Consider the following 13968-nt stretch of genomic DNA (forward strand, 5'->3'; position numbering starts at 1 on the left):
TAGAGTTCGTACTAGAATAACACCTTAATACACAAACCAACCAAAACCCTAATGTCACCTAGATACTCCAATGTCACCTCAAGTATCCATGGGTATGATTATATGATATGCATCACACAATCTCAGATTCATCTATTAAACCAACACATAGGACCTCAAAGAGTGCCCCAAAGTTTCTATCGGAGAGTCAAGATGAAAACGTGTGCCAACCCCTATGCATAGGTTCATGGGTGGAACCCGCAAGTTGATCACCAAATCATACATCAAGTGGATCAATAGAATACCCCATTGTCACCACAGGTATCCCACGCAAGACATACATCAAGTGTTCTCAAATCCTTAAAGACTCAATCCGATAAGATAACTTCAAAGGGAAAACTCAATCCATTACAAGCGAGTAGAGGGGGAGAAGAAACATAAGATCCAACTATAATATCAAAGCTCGTGATACATCAAGATCGTCCCAAATCAAGAACACGAGAGAGAGAGAGAGAGATCAAACACATAGCTACTGGTACATACCCTCAGCCCCGAGGGAGAACTACTCCCTCCTCGTCATGGAGAGCACCGGGATGATGAAGATGGCCACCGGAGAGGGATTCCCCTCCAGCAGGGTGCCGGAACGGGTCTAGACTGGTTCTCGGTGGCTACGGAGGCTTCTGGCGGCGGAACTCCCGATCTATTCGGCTCCCCGATCGTTTTAGGGTATATGGATATATATATATAGGCAGAAGAAATACGTCAGGGGAGCCACGAGGGACACACGAGGGTGGACGGCGCGCCCTAGGGGGTGGGCGCTCCCCACTGCCTCGTGGCTCCCTCGTTTCTTTCCTGACGTGCACTCCAAGTCTATCGGGTAGCTTTCCTTCCAAAAATAACTTCTCCAGAAGGTTTCACTCTGTTTTGACTCCGTTTGATATTCCTTTTCTTCGAAACACTGAAACAAGGGAAAAAACAGGAACTGGCACTGGGCTCTGGGTCAATAGGTTAGTCCCAAAAGTAATATAAAAGTGTATAATAAAGCCCAATAATGTCCAATATGGATAATATAATAGCATGGAACAATCAAAAATTATAGATACGTTGGAGACGTATCAACATCCGCAAGCTTAATTCCTGCTCATGCTCGAGTAGGTAAATGATAAAAATAGAATTTTTGATGTGGAATGCTACTTGGCATAATTTCAATGTAATTCTTCTTAATTGTGGTATGGATATTCATATCCGAAAGATTCAAGATAAAAGTTCATATTGACATAAAAGTGATAATACTTCAAGAATACTAACTAACCAATTATGTCCTCTCAAAATAACATGGCCAAAGAAAGTTCATCCCTATGAAATCATATAGTTTATTCATGCTCCATTTTTGTCACACAAGAATGCTCTCACCATGCACAACCCCGATGACAAGCCAAGCAATTGTTTCATACTTTAGTAATCTCAAACTTTTTCAACCTTCACACAATACATGAGCGTGAGCCATGGATATAGCACTATGGGTGGAATAGAATATAATGATGGGGGTTATGTGGAGAATACAAAAATGGAGAAAGTCTCACATTAACGAGGCTAATCCATGAGCTATGGAGATGCCCATCGATTGATGTTAATGCAAGGAGTAGGGATTGCCATGCAACGGATGCACTAGAGCTATAAATGTATGAAATCTCAACAAAAGAAACTAAGTGGGTGTGCATCCAACTTGCTTGCTCACGAAGACCTAGGGCACTTGAGGAGGCCCATTGTTGGAATATACAAGCCAAGTTCTATAATGAAAAATTCCCACTAGTATATGGAAGTGACAAAACAAGAGACTCTCTATCATGAAGATTATGGTGCTACTTTGAAGCACAAGTGTGGTAAAAGGATAGTAACATTGTCCCTTCTGTCTTTTTCTCTCATTTTTTTCGGGCCTTCTCTTTTTTATGGCCTTTTTTTGGGCCTTCTATTTTTTATGGCCTTTCTCTTTTTTTTATTCCTCACTTGGGACAATGCTCTAGAAAATGATGATCATCACACTTCTATTTATTTACAACTCAATGATTACAACTTGATACTAGAACAAAGTATGACTCTATATGAATGCCTCCGGCGGTGTACCGGGATATGCAATGAACCAAGAGTGACATGTATGGAAGAATTATGAATGGTGGCTTTGCCACAAATACTATGTCAACTACATGATCATGCTAAGCTATATGACAATGATGAACGTGTCATGATAAACGGAATGGTGGGAAGTTGCATGGCAATATATCTCGGAATGGCTATGGAAATGCCATAATAGGCAGGTATGGTGGCTGTTTTGAGGAAGATATAAGGAGGTTTATGTGTGAAAGAGCATGTCATATCACGGGTTTGGATGCACCGGCGAAATTTGCACCAACTCTCAAGGTGAGAAAGGGCAATGCACGGTACCGAAGAGGCTAGCAATGATGGAAGGGTGAGAGTGCGTATAATCCATGGACTCAACATTAGTCATAAAGAACTCACATACTTATTGCAAAAATCTACAAGTCATCAAAAACCACGCATTACGCGCATGCTCCTAGGGGGGTAGATTGGTAGGAAAAGACCATCACTCGTCCCCGACCGCCACTCATAAGGAGGAAAATCAAAGAACACCTCATGTTTCAAATTTGTTACATAACGTTTACCATACGTGCATGCTACGGGACTTGCAAACTTCAACACAAGTATTTCTCGATTTCACAACTACTCAACTAGCACAACTTTAATATCACTACCTCCATATCTCAAAACAATCATCAAGCATCAAACTTCTCTTAGTATTCAAAACACTCATAAGAAAGTTTTTACTAATCTTGAATACCTAGCATATTAGGTTTAAGAAAATTACAATGATGTTTAAGACTCTAAAAATAATATAAGTGAAACATGAGAGTTCATCTATTTCTTCAAAATAAATCCACCGCTGCGCTCTAAAAGATATAAGTGAAGCAATAGAGCAAACAACAAACTACTCCAAAAGATATAACTGAAGATCAATGAGTAGTTAAATAATTATGGCTATATGAAGACTCTCTCTCTATCATTCAATAATTTCAGTCTTGATACTTTATTCAAACAGCAATCAAAGCAAAATAAAATGGCATGACGCTCCAAGCAAAACATATATCATGTGGTGAATAAAAATATAGCTCCAAGTAAAATTACCGATGAACGAAGACGAACGAGGGGATGCCTTCTGGGGAATCCCCAAGCTTAGGCTCTTGGTTGTCCTTGAATATTACCTTGGGGTTCCTTGGGCATCCCCAAGCTTAGGCTCTTGCCACTCCTTGTTCCATAGTCCATTGAATCTTTACCCAAAACTTGAAAACTGCACAACACAAAACTTAAAGTAGAAAACTCGTGAGCTCCGTTAGCGAAAGAAAACAAAAAAACCACTTCAAGGTACTGTAATGAACTCATTATTTATTTATATTTGTGTAATATCTACTCTATTCCAACTCATCTATGGTTCATACCCTCCTATACTACTCATAGATTCATTAAAATAAGCAAACAACACACGAAAAACAGAATCTGTCAAAAACAGAACAGTCTGTAGTAATCTGTAACTAACGCAAACTTCTGGAACCCCAAAAATTCTAAAATAAATTTCTGGACGTGAGGAATTTATCTATTAATCATCTTCAAACATAATTAACTAAATATCACTATCCAAATAAAAATGGCAGCAATTCTCGTGAGCGCTAAAGTTTCTGTTTTTTACAGCAAGATTAACAAGACTTTCCCCAAGTCTTCCCAACGGTTCTACTTGGCACAAACACTAATTAAAACATATAAACTCAATCATAACAGAGGATAGATAAATTATTTATTACTAAACAGGAGCAAAAAGCAAGGAACAAAAATAAAGTTGGGTTGCCTCCCAACAAGCGCTATCGTTTAACGCCCTAGCTAGGCATGACGATTTCAATGATGCTCACATAAAAGATAAGGATTGAAACATAAAGAGAACATCATGAAGAATATGACTAGCACATTTAAGTCTAACCCACTTCCTATGCATAGGGATTTTGTGAGCAAAAAACTTGTGGGAACAAGCATCAACTTGCATACGAAGGTAAAACAAGCATAACTTCAAAACTTTAAGCACATAGAGAGGAAACTTGATATTATTGCAATTCCTACAAGCATATATTCCTCCCTCATAATAATTTTCAGTAGCATCATGAATGAATTCAACAATATAACCATCACCTAAAGCATTCTTTTCATGATCTACAAGCATAGAAATTTTATTACTCTCCACACAAGCAAAATTCTTCTCATTCGGAATAGTGGGAATAAACTCAACAAAATAATTATCATGTGAGGCATAATCCAATTGAAAACTAAAATCATGATGACAAGTTTCATGGATATCATTATTCTCTATAGCATACAAGTCATCACAATAATCATCATAGATAGCAACTTTGTTCTCATAATCAATTGGAACCTCTTCCGGAATAGTGGATTCATCACAAAATAAAGTCATGACCTCTCCAAATCCACTTCCATCAATATAATCATCATAAATAGGAGGCATGCTTTCATCATAATAAATTTTCTCATCAAAACTTGGGGGACAAAAAATATCATCTTCATCAAACATAGCTTCCCCAAGCTTGTGGCTTTGCATATCTTTAGCATCATGGATAAGGAATCCATACTAACAACATTGCAATCATGCTCATCATTCAAATATTTAGTGCCAAACATTCTAATGCATTCTTCTTCTAGCACTTGAGCACAATTATCAGAATCCTTATTTTCATGATAGATATTAAAAAGATGAAGCATACGAGGTACCCTTAATTCCATTTTTTTATAATTTTCTTTTATAAACTAAACTATTTATAAAACAAGAAACAAAAAGATTCGATTGCAAGATCTAAAGATATACCTTCAAGCGCTAACCTCCCCGGCAACAGCGCCAAAAAAGAGCTTGATGTCTACTACACAACCTTCTTCTTGTAGACGTTGTTGGGCCTCCAAGTGCAGAGGTTTGTAGGACAGTAGCAAATTTCCCTCAAGTGGATGACCTAAGGTTTATCAATCCGTAGGAGGCATAGGATGAAGATGGTCTCTCTCAAGCAACCCTGCAACCAAATAACAAAGAGTCTCTTGTGTCCCCAACAGACCCAATACAATGGTAAATTGTATAGGTGCACTAGTTCGGCGAAGAGATGGTGATACAAGTGGTATATGGATGGTAGATAAAGGTTTTTGTAATATGAAAATATAAAACAGCAAGGTAACTAATGATAAAAGTGAGCACAAACGGTATTGCAATGTGTTGAAACAAGGCCTAGGGTTCATACTTTCACTAGTGCAAGTTCTCTCAACAATAATAACATAATTGGATCACATAACTATCCCTCAACATGCAACAAAGAGTCACTCCAAAGTCACTAATAGCGGAGAATGAACAAAGAGATTATGGTAGGGTACGAAACCACCTCAAAGTTATTCTTTCCAATCAATCTGTTGGGATATTCCTATAAGTGTCACAAACAGACCTAGAGTTCGTACTAGAATAACACCTTGAGACACAAACCAACCAAAACCCTAATGTCACCTAGATACTCCAATGTCACCTCAAGTATCCGTGGGTATGATTATACGATATGCATCACACAATCTCAGATTCATCTATTAAACCAACACATAGGACCTCAAAGAGTGCCCCAAAGTTTCTACCGGAGAGCCAAGACGAAAACATGTGCCAACCCCTATGCATAGGTTCATGGGCGGAACCCGCAAGTTGATCACCAAATCATACATCAAGTGGATCAATAGAATACCCCATTGTCACCACAGGTATCCCACGCAAGACATACATCAAGTGTTCTCAAATCCTTAAAGACTCAATCCGATAAGATAACTTCAAAGGGAAAACTCAATCCATTACAAGAGAGTAGAGGGGGAGAAGAAACATAAGATCCAACTATAATAGCAAAGCTCGCGATACATCAAAATCGTGCCAAATCAAGAACATGAGAGAGAGAGAGAGAGAGATCAAACACAGCTACTGGAAAATACCCTCGGCCCAGAGGGAGAACTACTCCCTCCTCGTCATGGAGAGCACCGGGATGATGAAGATGGCCACCGGAGAGGGATTCCCCCTCCGGCAGGGTGCCGGAATGGGTCTAGATTGGTTTTCGGTGGCTACGGAGGCTTCTGGCGGCGGAACTCCCGATCTATTCTGCTCCTCAATCATTTTAGGGTATGTGGATATATATATATAGGCAGAAGAAATACGTCAGGGGAGCCACGAGGGGCCCACGAGGGTGGAGGGCGCGCCCTAGGGGGGTGGGCGCGCCCCCCTGCCGCGTGGCTCCCTCGTTTCTTTCCTGACGTGCACTCCAAGTCTATCGGGTAGCTTTCCTTCCAAAAATAACTTATCCAGAAGGTTTCATTCTGTTTCGACTCCGTTTGATATTCCTTTTTTTGAAACACTGAAACAAGGGGAAAATAGGAACTGGCACTGGGCTCTAGGTCAATAGGTTAGTCCCAACAGTAATATAAAAGTTTATAATAAAGCCCAATAATGTCCAAGATGGATAATATAATAGCATGGAACAATCAAAAATTATAGATACGTTGGAGACGTATCATGTCCTGATAGAGCAGATTGAGGCTGCTATCCCCATCCATAAGGACGCGTGTCAGGTGAAACCCGTCAATGATAGGGTCGAGGACTAGCGCGGCTGAGCCGCCATGACGGATACTAGTCGGATGATCCCTTTGATCAAAGGTGATCGGGAATGACGACCATGGGTTGAATTTTGGGACGACTGGCTCTATCGCGTAGACGTCCCTTAGTGCGCGCTTGCGCTCCCTTTTGGGGATGTGTGTAGCATATATCATGTTCACTGTTTTGACTTGAGGGGGAAACTTCTTCTGTCCCCCTGTGTTCAGTTGTCGGGGCTCCTCGTCATCGTCCTTGCTTTGTGATCCCTTTTCCCTGTTCTCGGTGTTTACTTTGCCGGCCTGTTTGAAAACCCAACAATCTCTGTTGGTATGATTGGCTGGTTTGTGTGGGGTGCCATGTATCTGGCACGGGCGATCGAGTATGCGGTCCAGGCTAGATGGTCCCTGATTGTTTCTTTTGTATGGTTTCTTCCGCTGGCTGGACTTGGATCAAGCTGAATCCGGCGTTGACTGTAGTGTCGCCGGTATTATCACCATTGCTTCAGCGTTTGTGTCTGTTACGTCGGAGCTTGCCATTGTTGTTTTTGACCTTGGAGGGGCCTGCCTCGCTGGCTGTGTTTTTGCTACGAGCTAGCTAACTATCCTCACCCACGCAAAAGCGGGTCATGAGTGCCATAAGGGCTGCCATAGATTTTGGCTTTTCATGGCCGAGGTGGCGGGCAAGCCATTCGTCATGGATGCTGTGTTTAAAGGCCGCTAGGGCTTCGGCATCCGGACAGTCGACGATCTGGTTCTTTTTGGTGAGGAACCTAGTACAGAATTTCCTGACTAACTCTCCAGGTTGTTGAACTATGTGGCTTAAGTCATCAGCGTCTAGTGGCCGGACATATGTACCTTGGAAGTTGTCGAGGAAGGCTTCTTCCAACTCCTCCCAGTTGCCGATAGAATTTTTTTGCAGGCTGTTTAACCAATGCCGAGCTGGTCCTTTAAGCTTTAGTGGGAGGTATTTGAGAGCATGGAGGTCATCTCCACGGGACATGTGGATGTAGAGGATAAAGTCCTCGATCCATACCGCGGGATCAGTTGTCCCGTCGTATGATTCAATATTCACGGGTTTGAACCCTCCGGGGAATTCATGATCCATTACTTCATCAATGAAGCAAAGAGGGTGTGCGGTGCCTCTATACCTGGCCACATCACGACGTAGCTCCGATGGAGTCCGTCTGCGGTTGTCGGTTCGGGCATGACTAGGTTTATCACGTCCGAATAGGTAGCCATCATCACGTGTCGAGAAACGTCCTCGCGATCCGTAAATCAATCGGGTATATCCTGCTCTACTATCTAGGGTCTGCCGGAGGTCATATGTATGACCCCGAACTGTTTTGTCTCTATCTTTATGTGGCGGTGGGGCAGGCTGCTGTTTGGCCTGAGTTGCCGCTCTATCCCGACCATGTGGTGTTCGGTCCGTCGCAATGTCCCGACCGCGTAGTGGTCGATCGGCCGCATTACGTGATGGAGGTATGGGCTTCGGGCCTCTTCATTGAACTGAGGTAGCAACCTTGGCTTCGGGTAACTCTTGGCTGGACGTCTGAGGCCGTATTCTTCGGCTGCCAGAACATCAGTCCACATGTCGACGAGCAAATCTTGGTCACCTTGAAGCGCTCCTGCTCGAGAGGTTCCTTAGGCATGATGGAATCTTCGTTGCGGAGGCTTTCCTCATCCTCAGAGAGAGGATGATAACTACCGTCCTCCGAGTCGTTGGGCCTGGCTTGTTCGTCGGGGTTGGCTTGCCCGCTTTCTTGCTCCTCCTGTTCGGATGTTACCTCAGCAAGGTCTTCATTGTTTTCGGCGTCGTCCGGAGTATTATTTTCTCCGACACCAGCATTGCTGTGTTTTGAACGATGTGCCTTAGAGTGGCGCCGAGGACGCCGGTGTTTTTGCTGTGTCTCAGGAGGTTTATTCTCGACTGGATTTTCTTTGTCATCGTTGTTGTTTGTTTTGGGTGTGTCCACCATGTACACATCGTACGAAGAAGTGGCCGTCCAGCATCCAGTAAATGGTGGATTTGGGTTTTGCTCCTCATCAGCATCGTCGTCCATACCGTCGATGTCTTCGGAGCCGTAATCAAGCGTGTCGGTTAAATCCTCGACCGTGTCTATGAAGTGGGTGGTGGGTGGGAAGCAAAATTCCCTATCATCAGCTTCTAGTTTGAATCGGATATAGTTCGATTGTGAATCTCCCGCTAGGGATAGATTTGTAATGAATTCAGCACATCGCCCAAGGGTGAGTGCCGGAAGATGTTCGCGGCGCTGAATTCGGCGATTGATAACCGATCATGCTCGACATGCGCGGACACACATAGTTTAGAACTTTTAACCGGAAACGAGCCCGAGGTTCTGGTGACACAGGCATTACCATAGGTTAGGTATGTGTGCGGCTCCAACGCCGTGGAGTCTGCTGCTTCTGTGGCAGGGTTAAGCTTCCTGTCCTCGGATGGCGTGACCTGCTCCAGATCTAAGGCCAGAGCGGTTACAGGTGCAATTTCCTGGGTATGGCCCGATAACAGATCTAAGTCATGTTCATCAAGGTGGCGGGGAGCGATTGCCGTGTTATCGAATCCGTTGAAGATCAAGTCTCCGTGGATATCCGCGACGTAGTTCAAGCTCCTGAATCTGACCTACCGGCCAGGGGCGTAGCTGTCGATCTGCTCCAGATGGCCAAGCGAGTTGGCCCGCAGTGCGAAGCCGCCGAACACGAAGATCTGTCCGGGGAGGAAGACCTTCCCTTGGACAGCATCGTTGTAGATGATTGAAGGAGCCATCAAACCTTTTGAGTATGGCACAATGGAAATCTCAATGAAAGCACCAATGTCGGTGTCAAAATCGGCGGATCTCGGGTAGGGGGTCCCGAACTATGCGTCTAAGGTCGATGGTAACAGGAGATAGGGGACACGACATTTACCCAGGTTCGGGTCCTCTCCATGGAGGTAATACCCTACTTCTTGCTTGATTGATCTTGATGAATATGAGTATTACAAGAGTTGATCTACCACGAGATCGAGATGGCTAAACCCTAAAAGCCTAGCCCGTATGACTATGGTAATGATTTTCCTTTTCTCCGGACTAAGTCCTTCGGTTTATATAGACACCGGGAGGATCTAGGGTTACACAAGGTCGGTTACAAATAAAGGAATCTACTTATTTGATCACCAAGCTTGCCTTCCACGCCAAGGCGAGTCCCCTCCGGACACAGGTGCAGTCTTCAGTCTTCGTATCTTCACAGCCCATCAGTCCGGCCCATGGCTAACAGCCCGAATGCCCGAGGATCCCCTTAGTGTTGGACTCCCTCAATCACCCAGTTACGTTGTGACGTTTGGTAGCACACAAAGTGTTCCTCCGGTACTCGGGAGTTGCATAATCTCATAGTCATAGGAACATGTATAAGTCATGAAGAAAGCAATAGCAACAAACTAAACGATCATCGTGCTAAGCTAATGGATGGGTCAAGTCAATCACATCATTCTCTAATGATGTGATCCCGTTAATCAACTGACAACTCATGTGTATGGTTAGGAAACATAACCATCATTGATTCAACGAGCTAGTCAAGTAGAGGAAAACTAGTGACACTCTGTTTGTCTATGTATTCACACATGTACTAAGTTTCCGGTTAATACAATTATAGCATGAATAATAAACATTTATCATGATATAAGGAAATATAAATAACAACTTTATTATTGCCTCTAGGGCATATTTCCTTCAAAGAGGTAGCTCGGTTCTTGGCGGCTGGTTTCATTGTTGAAGTTTTTCACCCTGAGTGGTTGGCTAACCCGGTGCTGGTACTTAATAAGAACGGCATGTGGCGTATGTGTGTGGATTACAGGGACTTAAACAAGGCTTGTCCAGCTGATCCCTTTGCTCTCCCTTTTATTGATCAGATTATAGATGCTACGGCGGGTTGTGAGCGTTTCAGCTTTTTGGATGCTTATTCTGGTTATCATCAGATCAAAATGGAAGTTAAGGACCAGGAGAAAACGACTTTTATCACTCCGTTTGGAGCCTTCTGCTATGTGTCTATGCCTTTTGGGATCAAGAGCGCCCAGGCGACTTACCAACGGTGTGTGCAAAATTGCCTCCACAATCAAATCGATCGTAATGTGCCTGCCTATGTGGATGACATTGTGGTGAAATCCAGAAAGAAGGAAACCTTGATTGATGATTTGAAGGAGACCTTTGACAATCTTCGGGTTTATAAGATGATGCTAAACCTGGCCAAGTGTCTTTTTGGTGTGCCAGCCGGCAAACTATTGGGTTTCCTAGTTTCAGAATGGGGTATTGAGGCTAACCCGGAGAAGATAAAAGCAATCACCTCTCTGGCTAAGCCGGCATGTGTTAATGATGTTCAGCGTGTGGCGGGTCGTATTGCAGCCTTAAGCCGGTTTATATGCCGGTTGGGTGAGAAAGCTACTCCTCTATACCAGATGATGAAGAAGACAGATCACTTTTGCTGGAGTGATGCTGCTTATCAGGCATTCGAGGCCTTGAAGAAACAATTGGCTGAGCCGCCAGTTCTTGCTGCTCCCATTCGACAAGGAGCCCTTGCTGTTATATGTGGCTGCCAATAGTCGAGCTGTCGGTGTTGCCATTGTAGTCGAAATGAAGGAAGCTGGCAAAGAATATCCGGTTCAACGGCCGGTTTACTACATCAGTGAGGTCCTTATTGAATCCAAACAGAGGTATCCACATTGGCAGAAGTTGGTGTGTGGGATTTTTATGGCTAACCGGAAGCTTAGACACTATTTTCTGGGTCATCCTATCACTGTGGTTAGTTCTGACCCCTTAGGGGATATCATTCAAAAGAGAAGCCACGGGGCGGGTAGCCAAGTGGGCCATTGAGCTTAGGCCTCATGAGTAAAGTATGTGCCCCGTACAGCCATCAAGTCTCAAGCACTGGTGGATTTTATCAATGATTGGACAGAGTTGCAGACGCCTGAGGAGAAGCCGGACAACACGTATTGGACTATTCACTTAGATGGATCTAGACAGTTGGAAGGCTCGGTGGCTGGAGTTGTGTTAACTTCCCCACGAGGTGATAAGTTTTCTTATGTTCTCCGGCTGATGTTCCCCTATACTAACAATGCAGCAGAGTATGAGGCCTTGCTCCATGGTCTTCGGATGGCTAAGGAGATGAACTTAAGCCGAGTGAGGTGTTTCGGCGACTCATATCTGGTAGCTCAGCAAGTTTCTGGACACTTGGGATTCTAAGGATCCACTCATGGCGCCTCATCGTCGAGAGGTTGATGCTATTTCATACATCTCCGTCGTATCTACTTTACCAAACACTTTTGCCCTTGTTTTGGACTCTAACTTGTATGATTTCAATGGAACTAACCCAGACTGACGTTGTTTTCACTAGAATTGCCATGATGTTGTTTTATGTGTAGAAAACAAAAGTTCTCGGAATGACCTGAAACTCCACGGAATATCTTACAATAAATAATAAGAAATCCTCACCAAAGATGAAGACTAGGGGGCCCACACCCTGTCCACGAGGGTGGGGGCGCCCCCCTAGGGCGCGTCCCCCTACCTCGTGGGCCCCCTGGAGACCTCCCGACTCCAACTCCAACTCTATATATTTTCTTTCGGGGAGAAAAAATAGGAGAGAAGAAATCATCGCATTTTATGATACGGCGCCGCCGCCAAGCCCTAAAACCTCTCAGGAGGGCTGATCTGGAGTCCGTTCGGGGCTCCGGAGAGGGGGATTCATCGCCGTGGTCATCATCAACCATCCTCCATCACCAATTTCATGATGCTCTCCGTTGTGCGTGAGTAATTCCATCGTAGGCTTGCTGGACAGTGATGGGTTGGATGAGATTTACCATGTAATCGAGTTAGTTTTGTTGGGGTTTCATCCCTAGTATCCACTATGTTCTGAGATTGATGTTGCTATGACTTTGCTATGCTTAATGCTTGTCACTAGGGCCCGAGTGCCATGATTTCAAATCTGAACCCATTATGTTTTCATCAATATATGAGAGTTCTTGATCCTATCTTGCAAGTCTATAGTCACCTATTATGTGTTATGATCCGTTAACCCCAAAGTGACAATAATCGGGATACTTACCGGTGATGACCGTAGTTTGAGGAGTTCATGTATTCACTATGTGCTAATGCTTTGTTCTGGTCCTCTTTAAATGGAGGCATTAATATCCCTTAGTTTCCATTAGGACCCCGCTGCCACGGGAGGGTAGGACAAAAGATGTCATGCAAGTTCTTTTCCATAAGCATGTATGACTATATTCGGAATACATGCCTACAGTACATTGATGAATTGGAGCTAGTTCTGTGTCACCCTATGTTATGACTGTTACATGACGAACCGCATCCGGCATAATTATCCATCATTGATCTGATGCCTACGAGCTTTCCATATACTGGTTTACGCTTATTTATTTTCCCATTGCTATTGTTACAATCACTACAAAATACCAAAAATATTACTTTGCTCTCGTTACTCTTTTGTTAACGTTGCCATCACTATCATATTACTTTGCTACTAAACACTTTGCTGCAGATACTAAGTTTCCAGGTGTGGTTGAATTGACAACTCAGCTGCTAATACTTGAGAATATTCTTTGGCTCCCCTTGTGTCGAATCAATAAATTTGGGTTGAATACTCTACCCTCGAAAGCTATTGCGATCCCCTATACTTGTGGGTTATCAAGACTAATTTATGGCGTCGTTGCCAGGGAGCATAGCTCTATTCTTTGAGTCACTTGGGATTTATATCTGCTGGACACTATGAAGAATTTGAAAGACGCTAAGACAACAATTTATCCCTCAACTACGAGGGGAGGTAAGGAACTGCCATCTAGCTCTGCACTTGATTCACCTTCTGTTATGAGTAAGCTTGCGACACCTAAACCTGCTTCTGCTATTCGTTTTGATATGTCGCATGTTATTGATGATGCTACTTCTGCTATACATGATACTTATGATGAAACTACTTCTATGCTTGATACTACTGTGCCACTTGGTGATTTTCTCGGGGAACGACTTGCTAGGGCTAGAGAGATTGAAAATATTGAATCTGATTATGATGATGAAAGTGATGATGAAGAATCACTTGTTATTCCTGAGGGTTATTTATTTGATCAAGAAGCTTCTTTAGCTATTTTAGCTTGCAAAGATAGATATGAACTCAAAAGGTTATTAGCTAAATGGAATAAGCAATCTCTAAATGCTAGGATGAAACCTAACCCTGCTTTTGCTACTTCACCTATCTATGTTACTGATA

This window comes from Triticum dicoccoides, chromosome 4A (genome assembly GCF_002162155.2).
Source record: "Triticum dicoccoides isolate Atlit2015 ecotype Zavitan chromosome 4A, WEW_v2.0, whole genome shotgun sequence".
NCBI classification, from domain to species: Eukaryota; Viridiplantae; Streptophyta; class Magnoliopsida; order Poales; family Poaceae; genus Triticum; species Triticum dicoccoides.